The sequence below is a fragment of the Lygodium microphyllum genome, chromosome 25, assembly GCF_053477565.2.
Source record: "Lygodium microphyllum isolate KBCC chromosome 25, Lygodium_microphyllum_v1.1.10, whole genome shotgun sequence".
Classification (NCBI taxonomy): Eukaryota; Viridiplantae; Streptophyta; class Polypodiopsida; order Schizaeales; family Lygodiaceae; genus Lygodium; species Lygodium microphyllum.
Window position 1 is genome coordinate 78,699,589 of NC_141159.1, and position 16,923 is coordinate 78,716,511.

The window sequence follows — 16,923 nt, forward strand, 5'->3', positions numbered from 1 at the left end:
TCGTATTACAATTAGCAAGCAAATGACTAGAAGATTACCTGTTCACAATGTGCCGGCAACACAAAGGTGTCGCGCAAATCCATCCATTTTTTTTCGGAATCTATTTCGAGAAATCCAGATGGACCTCGTCGAACCGTTGCGCCAGCTCCTCCAAGTACCACTTTGAACCACTGCACATCGAATATTATCATGGAGAAGCTACGGTAATCCACCGTAATAATACTTTGCAAATTCCCAAAATACTCCATCTCATCCACAACCGTGTTCGGATCCGTTGCTCGTCGCCGGCTCTCTTGCTCAAACCTTGCCATGACACCACAGTCCATTGTGGAGCGCATTTTGTCAATACGCTCCACCCGAAAATGCCGTCCGCGCGACCACGCTGCACTATATATTTTGTACTGCACATTGAAACACTCAAATTAGATGTAGCAAACAAATTCAGATACGACACATTCTAAACCCCTCATTACCTTTGGACTACATCCCCTCGAGAACTCCCACTCCTCCATTGAGACCTCTGCCCCTTCGCTGGATGCTGCGATCAAGGCTCCATGCAACCATCGTGTTGACATAAACCGCGGCATCTCCTCCATGCCTTCGGGATATTGAATCGGTCGGTGACGCGTACTGCGTCGGAATTCAGCTCGCGCTTCCTCTCGATCTTGCCTTGCAATCTGGTACTTGGCGAGCCACGTCTCCATGGAGGCATGGTGCAACATACAAAAGCGATTCACTTTCTCTTCCATTGAGGCATCCATTCTTTTTTCTACCCCATTTCCAACCACCACATCTCCAGTCAGCCTGTCATCGTCCTTGAGCGTCCATAGCATTTCATTGTCTGGTTCCACCGTTGGTAGCCATTGTGAGATATGCACTAATGCCTCTGACACCAACCAACCCTCCGCCATGCTACCTTCCGGACGAGCTCGTTGTCGCACAAAGCCTTTCAGGGTTTTCATGAAGCGCTCCAGGAAGAACATCCATCGCGTATGGACAGGTCCGGCAATCTCCACTTCGTCCACAAGATGCACAAGAAGGTGAACTTGTATCGTGAGCATGCTAGTGGGCAGGTATTTCTCAAAGAGACAGACCGTCTCAACTGCTCCCCGCCTTGCGGATTCAATAGAGGACGTCTTAATCTCTTTCTGTGAGATCCATTGCACCAAAGTCGACAGCTTGTAAATGGCCCCACGAATTTCTGGAGTTAGGCATCCCGCGATCGCGATCGGTAGGACAAACTGCCACAAATGAGAAAGCATTAAGAATAATGGTCACTTTTCAAATTTCAAAATGTCCACGCTTATTAAAATCCATTCTGTTCACAAACCTGACATATCTTATGCCAATCATGGGATTTTAGCCCAGACATTTGGTCATCTTTAGAAAATGCGGACCTGAGAGAACGCATCATACCCGTCGGAGTGCGGATAGACTTGATTACTTGCTTCACAATGCGCTCTTCTTTGGTAGACAAAACCCAGGGAGCGCGAGGAAGCTGCACTCCCCCTTCAGCACTCGACTGCGGCCAAAGCGCCTCCATCTTACCTACCTCCTTTAAATCCATTCGTGACCCTATAGTGTCTCTCTTTCCTGTGATGTGGTCCCATAGCAAGCTGCCCACATTTTTGAAAATATGCATGGGATCCAACAAGTGGTTGACCTGTAAGTGGGTCCAATATGGCAACTCGTAGAAAACTGAGAACCGTCGCATTCCATTTGGATGTGATTCCGGGTTTACCATTTTCAGCTCGTACCAGCTTGCAGCGTTCATACGTGCTGGAGGTCGTCCAAGAAAACCTTCCCTGAGTTCATGATCCTCCGGCAAGAAAGTGGCGTGTCCTTGATATACCATCTTCTTCATGGTTCGTGACCTTCGGGCGTCTAACTGTGGCCCACACAATGGACATGCATGATAACCTGAGGTAACGAGACCTGCAAGGCGATCCACGACCTAGTGAATACTTGATTGAATGAAATAAAATATAGATATTACCGGCGTGAACAAATGTCTGCTCACCTGAGCACTCTCCCAATCCCGGAAAGTCATGCATCGTCCACATGAGAATGGCTCGAATGTTGGCTGACCGCCGACCATCGCGCCTGCTCATATCTTGCACCGTGACCCCCTCCTCCCACAAAATCTTAAGCTCATCGACTAATGGACGAAGATACACATCCATATTTTTTACTTTGTAGCGGCCCGGGACGAGCAAGCTAAGGATGAGATGTCCTTTCTTCGTAGAAAGCCATGGAGGAATGTTGTAGTTGACAAGCACTATAGGCCACACACTGTAAGAAGTCGAGCGCAGACCGAATGGGTTCACACCATCCATGGCGAGACCGAGCCGAAGATTCCTTGGCTCTCGCGCAAAGCCTGGGAAGGTAGAGTCAATGTGGCTCCATGCGCGCGAATCTGCTGATATTCGTTGCACTCCATCCGTAGACCTATTCTGCACATGCCACGTTGTCAAGCTTGCCATGGCAGACGTGCGAAACATGTGGTTTATGCGGGGGATGAGCGGAAAGTGTCTGAGGACTTTTTGAGGGATGGTCTGCCCTTGTAAGTCCTGTCGATACCTGTGAGCACCACACTTTGGACATGTCTCCATAGTCTCGTATTCATCTCGAAACAATATGCAGTCGTTGATACATGCATGGATGTTATTGTAGTCCATGCCAAGCTTCCGTAAAACATGTCGTGCATCATCACGAGACTCAGGCATGGTGTTTGCAGGTGGCAATATATGATATTTCAATAACCTGAAAACATCATAAAACACCTTGAAAAATCCATCCATATTTACAATAATACTGTTTAAAAAAAAAACAATGAAGTCTGTATGCAAGGTACCTGAATAACTCAGTCACACTCGTATCGCTCCAACCGTATTTCGCTTGCACACTTAAGAGTGCAAGCAATGTCTTCAACCGAGATACTCGGCACCCATCATATAATGGTATGGATGCTTCCTCTCTAAGCGGGTCAGATGTCTCAACATCCATGGGAATCAATGCATCGATCATTGCCTCCATCTCAGGCTCCAAGATTGTAGGCAAGTCGGGAAGGTTGTCTGTCTCCTCTGGCATTGACGATATAGATGGGCCTTGCGAGTGGTCTATTGGCTCCTGCCATCCATCCATCTCACGTCCACGAACTCTTCTAATTGGCCGCAAAGGGTGCTCTCCCCCTTGGGTCGAGACATCACCCCCCTGGACACAAAATTTGCCAACAAGACCCAATCTTATTGTGTATGGTTTTCAATTAGCTTGAGAGTACAATGCATGAAAAATGCTAACTTGAAAATACCGTTTGCTGAAAATCTGCAATCGCTTGATCAATAATCTCAGGTTGAAACTCGCCAAATCGTCGTACGTGTTCTATAGACAATCGACGTTTTCGTCTAATTGCCAACTTGCATTGAGAGCAAGGACATGGGACACGCTGATTAAGATACGACTCGCGGTCTTGAACAATAGGACCTTCTTCGTTTGCCATCTTATCTACATTACAGCAAACGAGGCTTAAATGGATAGCTTTTTGGAGATGTACGTCAACTTGCAAGTTGACCATAAACCTTGCATTGTATATAGTAGTCGAGAGATTTTCCGATGTTATATCTCGGCCTTGTATCATGCTCAACGATTTGTTTGTCCCGGTAGATAATTTTTTGTTATATCTCGGCTTTGAGTATAAGTAATCCATTTTAAAATTAATGCGCGCCATCTATGAAATTTTACAACTATAGTAATAAAATTTATTTCAATCAATTCTACTCATAGTCATAAGACCTGAGAGAAATTATCCTATACTCAATTTAAGGGATCTCCACTTCTATAACAATAATTTTGGGTTAATTTTGATGAAGTACGTGGCCGTATGCAAAGCACATTGCATACCATTATCGATACGTATATTATCTTAAATTTCATTCCCTTCCCTCTCCCTCTCCCTCTCCCTCACCCTCTCCCTCTCTTTCTCTCACCCTCTCCCTCACCCTCTCGTTCTCTTTCTCTCCCTCTCTCATTTCCTCCCTCCTCCTCCCTCTCCCTCTCCCTCCCTCTTTCTCCCTCTTTCTCCCTCTCCCTCTCCCTCGCTCCCTCGCTCCCTCTCTCCCTCTCCCTCCCCCTCCCTCTTTCTCTCCCTCTCTCATTTCCTTCCCCTCCCCCTCCCTCTCCCTCTCCCTCTCCCTCTCTTTTTCTCCCTCTCCCTCTCTATCTCTCTTTCTCTCTCATTTCCTAAACAAGCAAAAAATAAAGTGATTTAAACATCCTCCAAGCAAAAGGGAGAGGGAGAGATACAATGCACTCTCCCTCTCTTTCTCTTTCTATCCCTCTCTCATTTCCTTCCCCTTCCTATCCCTCTCACTCTCTTTCTCTCTCATTTCCTCTCCTAAACAAGAAAAAAATAAAGTGATTCAAACATTAAACAAGCAAAAGGGAGAGGGAGGGAGAGAGAGAATGCACTCTCCCTCCTTCTCCCTCTCTTTTTCTTTCTCTCCCTCTCCTATTTCCTCCCCCTCCCTCTCCCTCTCCCTCTATTTCTCTTTCTCTTTCTTTCCCTTTCCCTCTCCCTCTCCCTCTCTTTCTCTCTTACTCTCTCGTTTCCTCTCCTAAACAAGCAAAGAAGAAAGTAATTTAAACATTAAACAAGCAAAAGGGAGAGAGAGAGAGAGAGAATGCACTCTCACTCTCTTTCTCTCCCTCTCCCTCTCTTTCTCTCCCTCTCTCTCCCTCTCCCTCTCCTTCTCTTTCTTTTCCTCTCCTAAATAAACAAAAGAGAACGATTTAAACCTTCAACAAGTAAAAGAAAGAGAGAGGGAGACTCACCAATGAGATATGGCGAGCGTGGGCGGCTTCTCTTTGCAACGAGGGCTCCTCCTCTCCTTCGCGAACAACGACGGTGGCGGTGGCGGCGGCGGCGGCAACAAGTCTCTTCCTCCTCTTCTTTCACAAAGCCTTGGCTCTCTCCCTCGCTCTCGCTCTCAAAAGGCGAAGAAAACAAAATGAAAACGGCGCTCCGGTTTCGGCCGCGCTTTTTTTTTCCTGCGGCGTCGCTATTGGCGTCGCTATATGCGTCGCTATACGCGTCGCTATTTGCGTCGCTATTTGCGTCGCAAATAGCGACGCAAATAGCGACGCGTATAGCGACGCATATAGCGACGCCAATAGCGACGCCAATAGCGACGCCGATAAACGCCGTCGCTAATCGGCGTCGCTATTGCCCCAGTCCCTTGTAGTGTATGTAGGCTAGGGTAGGCTAGGCTAGACACATGTGTTTGGCTAGGCATAGATGTATGCTAGGCAAAGGCCCATTCTTGCCCTTAGTCTATGCCATGCATAGCCTAGCCTACACCTAGGCCTAGTCCATGCATGGCCTTCACCTAGCCTACACCTACACTTACACCTAGTTTAGCCTACACATGACATAGTCTACACGTGGCATAATCCATGCATACACATGACATAGGCAATGCTACAAAAGCTAGGCTAGATATATGCATAGGCTAGGTATAGGTGTATACTAAGCATAGGTCTGGTGTTTGCCCTTAGCCTATGTCATGCTTATGCTTGTGCCTAGCCTATGAATTGCCTTCACCTAGCCTACACATGGTATAGGTTACCCATGGCTTAATCTATTCATAACAAATGTCATAGGCCATGTATAGGTGACTAGACATAGGTCTATGTGTATGTGTAGTCTACTAGGCTAGGTTAGTCTAGTCTAGCCTAGCATGGCACAAGTGATGTAATGCTTGGCCTACGCACGGTGTAGGCATTGTCTAAACATGGATTATTTTGATGAATGGCTTACACCTGTAATAGGCTACACCTATGCTACACCTACTACACCAGTGCTTACCCTATTCTAGGTGTAATTCACCTATACCATCTTTGACATCTAGCCTAGCCTATGTCTAGTCTAGCTTACACTTACACTTTTTATATAGTTATATCTAGCCCAAATACCAAGAAGGAGTACCCAAGCACCAACATGTTATAGAGTGAATAGCACTAAGAAGAGATAATAATGATTTATCCGGGTAATTTTGGGAAGGACATTTAGCACATTTGAGCACTCTATACTAGCCTACCTTGCTATAGTACATGTAGAGTTCACACTCAATGCTCACTAATCATTCTCAAATGTCTTTTCCAAATTGTTATGTGTCCCAATAATTTGTTTCTATGCTTACAATATCATCCAACTGAAGAAGGACTTGTAAATCATGTCTTCTAGATATGTTTGCATGTGAAACGATCATAATGCTAACACTGACAAGCTAATAAAGTCAAGACACACAAAAGTTGTAGCTATTGTGATGAGAAGAGGGGTGATAAGCAGGGATTCTACATGGTCACATACCTAGGAGCATTAATCAAATTACACATAGACAAAATATTAAGACTATATAATGAAACATTTTTCATTTCAATGGTCATATGTCAATGGTAACCATGGTAACATCACCAAGGATTCAACAACCACTCGTGGCACCCAAGTTATAGTGCTTGGCTTTTCATAATGCTTTGTGGTTCCATTAGGACTTTAATGAACACTAGCAAGGAATATTTTTTACATGTGTTGGATCTTTTCAATCTATGAAATGGATCCTGGGGAGCTCTAGGAAGCTTCTTATCCCCCTCTCTTATTTGCAAGAATTAGGGTGCTTGGGAGACATTAGGTTGATTGTTTCCACTACAATGGATAAGGCTAGTGAACAAAAAACTAATTTTATGAACTATGAAAAAAAACTTATGGGCATGTCTATATGGCCTATTGCACACATTAGTAAACTTGCATTTATATTTGTATTAACTTTGAAAGTTAAAAGTGCATGTAGTTGTGAAAATAGACAAGCTTATAAATGTGTTTATAAATAGACTTACAAAAGCCCCTATAGATGCATTGCTTTTTGGTATTAAAAGAATTAGCGAGCTTCTACTTGGAATCAATGATTCCCTAGCTTTTCTTTAATTTGACAAATTGCATGGCATCAAGGAAGCACATAGTTGGAACTAGTGATTCCCTAGCATTTCTTTAATTCTACAATTTCATGACATCAAGGAAGCATCACTTAAGTCCAACTTAGGAAATTGGCTATCCCCTTTACTTTCATTTACATAAGCTTGCAAAAGATATGTAAAATGGTTGCACACAGAAGTATTGATTTCATCATAATCTATACATGTAACTGATGCTCCATTTGCACATAAAAAGCTAAACATACATATACTACATTGCAAACTTGCATAATGCTACTATCATCATCATCATAATCAGGAAAGTTAAAGCCCGAGTGGAAGTAAGAGCAAAGCAAGAGCTATGGAAAATGGAGTAAGAGAGCAAGAGAGAGAGGCATTGTATATAGAAACTCCAACACTCATTATATGTGACCAACCTTCCTTTATTCAATAGAACACAATATTAGTGAGTTTGGGAAATACTAAAAGGGTGGCACCCGGATAACATGCCCATAAGTTTCTCAAAACCATATGATGCAACCTATAACTGGAAAGCACTTGAAGAATGCAATCTATTGAGCTCTAGAGTGCTTGATTTGGAGTTATTGTGTTCAAGTTATGACAAATCCAAAGATTTGACCATGTGTCCTAAACTTATGGGAAATTCCCATATATCCCAAATATGGTGTTATAGTCACTAAAAAAAAAAAGAATATAGCAATAGTGATGGGTGCCTACCACCTACAGTGTATAGGTATGCAATCAAAGTGTGTGTAGTAAATACAGGATGGCATAGGCATATGTATCTTTACCCACAACAACGTCCCACTTCAATGCAAATGCACCTCAAGTGAGGAGACAAAAAGGAAAATGACAAAGTATAAATGTACATAAAGTACAATAGAATGAGAAATAGATGGCGTATCATTCTATACCCATCATCTTCTTAAGGAAGGCAAAACATTTTGTTGAGAGACTTTTAGTAAGTAGATTCCCAAGACTCTCGTCAATCAAGATCTTGAGAAGCTCAACAGACTTGTCCTGGCAATGTGATTTTTGTTCTCATGCTTGTTGCTCCTAATTGTAGTTCAATATACCTTGTAAAGCTTTCCACGCTAGTCTCCTCTCCCTTAGACATCCTATCATGGTGGTTTGTTCAGGTCTATAGATATTAATTGGCAACTAGCCATTGGATTTTTGTTGAGAAACCACCTAGGTCAAGCTCTTTGTCCCGTTCATGGATAGTGCTTGACTCTGCCATGTTTGCAGTCTTGTGTGTTGATAAGATTGATCAAGTTAGGTAGATCCACTCCTCCAATGGTGGTGGTCCTAGCTTGGTCCTACAGTTGGGGTTCTCAATCACTCAGCTACATTTTAGGGTCTTCTCCTACTAGTGGATTCATACTAATGGTTAGGTCTAAGTGAGTTCCTTATTATTTCCAAACAGTCCTCAACTTTAATTCACTAACTGGATGTGTACACATGCTCTCTTCCATGCATTGTGTGCATTCACACTTTTGGCTTTTCAATGCACTTTAAGTGATAAAATCGATATGGGGTGTGAATGCTAAATAAATGCAACTCACGCTATTCCCCTTTTTTTCTCATAGCCTAATGTGGCTCTAGATGCATTCCTTGGCTGCTCCTCAAAAATTGTCTAGGGTCTCTACTGCTCCTCTTTGTTCGCTCAGGGTAATTTTAGGGTCAATGAATTGGTTTCCACTCTAAGTGGGATTGAACTCTCCATTAGGACACTAGAGGCTACCCCTAGGTCATGGATCACGATTTCTCAAGTTCTTGGCTTTTGTAAGTTGGGTCATTTATCTTAGGGGGTTTCCAAGGTCTGGTTTAGGTGTATCTTATCAGAGACCCATAAATTTTCCTTATATTTATTCTACCATGTTGGTCTGATTTTACAACTCAGATGGTCCAACTGGTGGTTTGTGACTCAAGCAGTCTGACTCAGTTCGTCCGTGGACTGAAGTTGATCCGACTGGTCCGACTCTGGGAGTCAGATGGTCCAATTACGATTGGGTATGTTTGGCTGTCCCGATGTGGTCTAAATAGCATGTCCAAGTGGAGTTTTCCAATCGGGTTTGAATGGCACTGGTCCGACAGTCGTAGTCTGTCCGACTTTGGGAGTCGGACGGTCCGATTTCACCAGTTGGATGGACCAACTAGTCTGACTCTGGGAGTCAAGCATGGTCTGTTGGTCCAACTGCGGCACACACAAACACAAATGCCGGTGTGCAATCAATGCTAGAGATTCCCAAGGTTCACCGTCGCCTAACCTGTAACCTTCTAGAACCAGAACACGAGAAAGGCCTGGAGGTACCTTGTGTGAGTGAAGGATCAACCTCGAAATTAGCACACTGAATTCATTTTGTACTTGTAGCTCTCTCTCTCTCTCTCTCTCTCTCAAGCCCTCTCTCACACACTAAAGTGCACAAATGAGCTCTTTCATATTGGTTTTGTACTTTTAGGGTCCTATCTAGCCAACCTCAACATTCCAACTCCATGTCTTGCATGCATTAAACCCCAAAACTCATTTTTTTCATTTTTTAAAATTATTTTTTTCTATTTTGCAGCAGTAAAACTTTATTGTTTCCATATAAGTTATTGGTTCTAATCTACTCTAAATGTGCCTGAGCAAAATGAGCTTCTTTATTCACTTTTTGACATGGGCTTCCTTAGTTTTCCTTTGCGTTGTGTGGGCTGCACGGTGATATATTGTGTAACATTGTTAACCTCAATTCAAGATGGCAAAAATATGAAGCAAAGAGTGAAAAACGAACAAAAAAAGAGCAAAGACACAGAGGCGTCCACTAAAGCCAAGCTGAGGCAAAAAACACAATTTTAAATTGAAGGCGCCTTAAAAAACTCTACAAACTCTTGTAAAAGAGCACCACACTCCCTCCTATGCAATTTGTAAAAGAATAGATGGGTGTAGGATTAAGGAATGAGGTAAGAAGAGGGAAATAGAAAAAAGGACCTTGCCACAACGGTCGACAGTCATGTAAAAAGGGATGGGTGCCCATGGGATTTTAGGGCTTGGATATGAAGTTCAAATAGTGAATGGAAGCTCATTCTTTGGTATGTAGCTAATAAGAGTCCTCTCTTCTTCTCTTCTTCTCTTCACCTTGCTTGTGTGTATGCTCTTGAGAGAGAGAGTGTGAGAGTGTGAGGGAGTGAGTGTGTGGGAGTGAGGCATCAAGAGGGTGAAGCTCTTGACGATATCATCTTCTCTTCTCTTCTCTTCTCTTCTCTTTTCTTGCGTGCGTGCGACTATGGTGGATGGAGCTTGATGGAGGAAGCTTGAGGATGCTTGAGCTAGTATCTAGGATTGTGGAGATATCGGTGTGTGCGAAGGAGGAGACAACTCATTTCAGCATTGAGGTAAGCTCACTACACTCGCAGGTTCGAAGGCACGTCAGCTAGGTGAGAGATAGCCATTAGAGCTCACTTGAAATGCTTGCACGTCAGCTAGGTGAGAGATATCCATTAGAGCTCGCTTGAAACACTTGAAATAATAAGTGATACGTGGGTCTTGACGGTTGAGCGTGAGCACCCTCCACATTTTGATTCTATTGTAGGGACCAACAGATTCAAGATTGAGCACATGTACCTCATATCGAGCATCAAAGTAAGGGATTCATCCTCAAAACGGAGCTTGAGATAGGTAGGAAGTTTGGCTTTTTAAATCTTCGATACAAGTAAGTATTTTGGTTGTTTGATGATTGAAAAAGAAGAGGAAATCATATCAGCTATTCACTTTTTATTCTTGTTGCATTTAGTGTAGGTTAGGATTAAAAAATCGTATTGGAAAAGCATAGGGTTTATTGCTATAAAACAAGTAAAACATGGCACAAATCATGGTAGTGTAGGTTAGGATTAAAAAATTGGATTGGAAAAGCGTAGGGTTTACTGCTATAAAACAAGGTAAAACATGGCACAAATCATGGTAAACAGGGAAAATAGAGTGTTTGAAATGATTAATGTCGGCCAAGTGAGTGATTAGGGATAGCAAGACCTTGCACGCGAAGGGGTTTAAGGCTCTAAGCCTATCCAAATCTATGACTCGGCCCCTGCAATTCGGACGAGTTGTTGGGCCAAGTTAGATTTTTGTAAATTTTTTGGAAAATTGCACCAAATCTAGCTAGATTTCAACCGAGCAAACCTTTGTGAGCCTTCTTAATGCCCAAAACTTGATTCTGGTGCAAGGAATAGGGAAATTCACAAGACGCAGTCGCTTAGCAGCTTGAGTAGGTTGTTGAGAGAGTCAACACCTTAACGGTAGCCAGTGGAGTCATAGACCCCAAAACGAATCTAAAACGAGTAAGATGACGTATCAAGAAACCCTAAAACCTATCAAGATGGCCAAAATTTGATGGAAGAAGCCTATCAAGCCTAAGAAAAAACAAGATTACGTAAGTTGCTTAAACACTTGTTCTTCGCACTCACCTTGATTTCCAACACTTGAAGTACACCTAAGAATAGCTGAAAGCCTAATTCAGCACAAGTGTTACACTAAAAAACACACACACACACACACACAGGTTGAGTGGAGGTAATTTGAGGAGGATTTTATGCAATAATTAAGGAACTCACTCAGGTAAAAGAATTTGAAGGAACCCACCAATAGGAGAAGATTCCAAGAGGTAGAAACACAATTGAAGCCTAGCGTAGGACAAAGCAAACAGTGATAGAGACATGGAATTCGACTTAGGAGTTTTTCCAGAAGTGATCCAGAAGTTGGTGAACAACTATGATTCTCACACTCGGTATGAGCACCGCGGTAGAACAACAAAAGCCATCATAGCTTACCTATAAGAGGAAAGGAGGCTAGCCCACAAAGCACTACACGGCATAGTGGAATACAACCAAGACCAGCAGACTAGGACCATGAGGTTTAACACAGAGATGCGAGAGATACAGCGAGTGCTGAACCTAGCAGACACGAATCAAATTGACCATGAGAGAGCACTAGAAGGAGACTTGACGCTGAGTGATCTTCTCATGAAGCGATTGCTAAACAACACAGTAGCAAAGCAGAGTACTGCATTATTAGCGACATCACTACTAGCAGGGTTAGGGGTAGACCAAGGCTCCAAGAGTCAGTCTAAGATACTAGTTGTCACTAAGTAGCTCAATAAGTACCAGCCCCACAACGATCCATATAGCTTCATAGAGCAATTTGCGCAGGTCTGCGAGGCTAACAATCTCACCAACTTGACTCGGCGCTCTCAAGCATTCGAGCTTTGCTTAGGCAACAAGGGTTGGAATTGGTACATGTCTAGATGCTACAGAGCAAGTGAGCTTCAATGGCCTCAAAAACCTCTTCATTAAGAGATTTTCCAAGCCCGAATACTTCAACAATGTGCTAGTATGACTTATGAATGTCAAGGAGAAAGAAAAACAAGACATCCGCAATTATGTGACCCACATGAGGAGTATCTTCAAGAAAATTTTGATGCAAAAATGACTGCGACCAAAAGAGTAATGTTGACGGTATTTATCAGTGAAATACGAAATGAGAAGTTTGATAAAGCCTTGCTAGGCAACTCAAGCTTACTGGTCGGACGCCGTATGTGCACGTAGTGAGCGTCAGAAGATCCCCAAGAACAAAAGAACTCTACTTTTTGCACAAAAAACAATGAAGAAAACTTGCACGACATGAAGAAGAGACCAATTGGGTGCAATCTCCCCCCATGCCTTGTGTGAGCACTCCACAAAGCATGTATTTTATATATTATTCATCTTCAAGCTAAAAAAATAGCCCAATTTACAATTAGCACGCTTTAGCTTTTGTGTTTGCTTTTGTGCCATTAAAGAATTAAAGCTATTGGGCGCCTAAGAAGTCAGCCGGTACCCAAATACAATGTCCTCCAATGCTATCCTCCAATGCTTCAGTTGATACGTAGAGCAAGCAAATTGATGATAACTTGAATTGATGATAACTTGAATACACGCTATCCTCCAATGCTTCCCACTGTCATCGCTGCTTGCTCTACGTATCAACTGAAGCATTCACAATTGTTAGAAAATTAATACAATTAAACCGACAAAAGTGAATACCTAGTAGTCTTCCACTACAAAAATAAATTGGTTAGAAATCAATCCTAACCTTAATTTATTACGAGTGTGCACTCTAAACTCATAAACGTTTATTAATTTAAATATGTATTTTGCGCAATCACCCGCTATGGAATCACCCACTTACACATTAAATTTACAAAACGCCTGAAAGGGAAAGGCATCCCCATCGACTTTTCGCACAAAGAATCCACCTTGTGTATGAGCCCCGGTAATAAAATTTTACGGAAACCACCGCAAAACCTCACAGAATCCACCGTGGAATATGCCTCCTGGCATCATACCCCCGCGGTGGGATAGCAATTGTTCTCAATTGCTATTAGCTCAATGTGGAGCTAACAGTGTGGGGAAAGCACTTAGGTCTCTAACGTGCATCCATTGGGCCTCTTCAACAGGATGATTTTTAAACTTGACCAAATATCTAGAATATCTACACCCAGTTCTAGTGGTCATAAAGTCAATATCTATAATAGTTTCAGGCTCAAGGATTTCAGTTTCATCATCTAGCAAAGGAGGGTTTTCATAGATAGGGTGTATAGGTAGTTATCCTCTAAAAGGTCGTAATAAACTAATATGGAAGGTGTTGTGGATTTTCCAATGTTGTGGTAATTCTAGTTTAAATACATTGTCATTGATTTTGTGTATGATCTTGAATGGTCCATAAAATCTAGGTGCTAATTTGACAAAGGGGTGCTTATCTACACTTTGTAATCTTCGTTTTACAATTCGTAACCAAACATAATAATCAACTTTGAAATTCATAGCCTATCTTTTCTTATTTGCTTGTTTTGTGTATCATTCCTGGGCTTTGGCAATCATATCTTTAACTTCATAAAAAATAGTAGTATGCATGTTAGTAATTTCATCAGCAGTCTGAATTTTGTTTGATAATGATGTAACAGGTGTAGACAATCGATATCCATAAATAACTTCAAATGGTGCTTTCTTTGTAGTTGTATGTGGTGTGTTATTATATGTAAATTGAAGTAAATGTAGATATGTATCCCATGTATGTGGTTTTGAAATGGTGTAAGCATGCAAAAGACCTAAAATAGTATTGTTAGTAGCTTTTGTTTGACCATTTGTTTCAAGATGAAATGCAGATGAAAAATCAATCTTTGTTCCTAAGTTAGCAAACAAAGTAATCCAAAAATTATTGCAGAATCTAGAATCACGATCAGAAATAATGAATTTTGGTAAACCATTATTAGTGAAAACAATTTTCAAAAACAATTGAGCAGCTTGAGATACAGTGGTGCACAGATCGGATGCCGTATGCGTGCGTAGTGAGCGTTAGAAGGTTCCCAAGAACAAAAGAACTATACTTTTAGCACAAAAATCAATGAAGAAAGCTTCCACGACATGAAAAAGAGACCAATTGGGTGCAATCTCCCCCCATGCCTTGTGTGAGCGCTCCACAAAGCATGCATTTGATATATTATTTATCTTTAAGCTCAAGAAATAGCCCAATTTACAATTAGCACGCTTTAGCTTTTGTGTTTGCTTTTGTGCCACTAAAGAATTAAAGCTATTGGGCGCCCAAGAAGTCAGAAAATACCCAAATACAATGTCCAATACAAATATTTAAATCGTGCGCCCATGCGTATACAAAAATAATAAATAAATATCAAGCGCTTTCATAAATAAGCGCGTCAAAAATTGGACTCCATGCCTAAGATACAAGCCCATCAAAAATTGATGATAATTTGAATACACGCTATCCTCCAATGCTTCCCAATGCCACTGCTGCTTGCTTTACACATCAACTGAAGCATTCACAATTGTTAGAAAAATAATACAATTAAACCGACAAAAGTGAATATCTAGCAATCTTCAGCTATAAAAATAAATTGGTTAGAAATCAATCCTAATCTTAATTTATTACGAGTGCGCACTCTAAACTCATAAACGTTTATTAATTTAAATATATATTTTACGGAATCACCCGCTATGGAATCACCCACTTACACATTAAATTAACAAGACACCTAAAAAGGATAGGCATCCCCATCGACTTTTCGCACAAAGAATCCACTTTGTGTATGAGCCCTGGTAGTAAAATTTTACGAAATCCACTACAAAACCTCACCGAATCCACCGTTAAATATGCCTCCTGGCATCATACCCCCGAGGTGGGATAGCAATTGTTCTCAATTGCTATTAGCTCAATGTGGAGCTAGCAGTGTGGGGAAAGCACTTAGGTCTCTAGTGTACATCCATTGGGCCTCTTCAACAGGATGATTTTTAAACTTGACCAAATATCTAGAATATCTATGCCCAGTTGTAGTGGTCATAAAGTTAGTATCTACAATAGTTTCAGGCTCAAGGATTTCAGTTTCATCATCTAGTAAAGGAGGGTTTTCATAGACAGGGTGTACAGGTAGTTGGCCTCTAAAAGGTCGTAATAAAGTGATATGAAAGGTGTTGTGGATTTTTCAATGTTGTGGTAATTCTAGTTTAAATGCATGATCATTGATTTTTTGTATAATCTTGAATGGTCCATAAAATCTAGGTGCTAATTTGACAACAGGGTGCTTATCTACACTTTGTAATCTTCGTTTTTCAATTCATAACCAAACATAATCACCAACTTTAAAATTCATAGCCTATCTTTTCTTGTTTGCTTGTTTTGTATATGATTGTTGGGCTTTGGCAATCATATCTTTAACTTCATCGAAAATAGTAGCATGCATGTTAGCAATTTCATCACAACAGTTTGAATTTTGTTTGACAATGATGCAACAGGTGTAGGCAATTGATATCCATAAATATCTTCAAATGATGCTTTCTTTGTAGTTGTATGTGGTGTGATATTATATGCAAATTGAAGTAAATATAGATGTGTATCCCATGTATGTGGTTTTGAAATTGTATAAGCACGCAAAAGATCTAAAATAGTACTGTTATAGTAGCTTCTATTTGACCATTTGTTTCAGGATGAAATACAAATGAAAAATCAATCTTTGTTCCTAAGTTAGCAAACAAAGTAATCCAAAAATTATTGCAGAATCTAGAATCACAATCTGAAATAATGACTTTTGGTAAACCATGATTAGTAAAAATAGTTTTCAAAAACAATTGAGTAGCTTGAGATGCAGTTAAGGTTTTCTTGCATGGAATAAAATATGCTTGTTTGCTGAACCTGTCTACAACAATCCAAATCATATCATGATTAGCTTTAGTGTTAGGTAGACTAGTGATAAAATCCATTGAAATCTGTTTCCATGGTCGTGATGGAATGGATAATGGCATTAATAAATAATATTGTTTACCATGGTGTCTTTTAACTCGTTTACAAATAAAGCATTGAGACACAAAACTAGATACATCAGAGTCCATGTGTGGCCAATAAAAATCTCTAGTCAATGTATGCAAAGTAGATATAATTTCTTTATAACCTTGATATGGGGGACAATGAAGTTCATGCAAAACAAATTATCGAAATGGAACAAACACACATAATATTTTTTCATAAAACATAAATCCATCATTGTAAGATAATGAATCAATAGAAATCCAATTATTTGCAACTAATTTATTCCAATCAACTTGAAAAGTAGGATCTTGATGATAAGTATCTTTCATAGGAATAAGGGAATCAAATGATATCACAGAAATATTTTGAATTTTTGATTTTCTACTCAAAGCATCAGCAACAACATTCTCTTTTCTAGGTTGATATTGTATAAGGGGATGAAAACTTTGAATAAAAGCGGCTCATTTAATGTGTCGGTCAGATATTTGTGGTTGACTAAGGAGATGTCTAATGCTTTGTTGGTCAGTTTTGATCATGAATTCAGATCCCATTAAATAATGTTTCCATTGACGTAAGGCTTGTACTACGGCTAGGAATTCTTTATCATA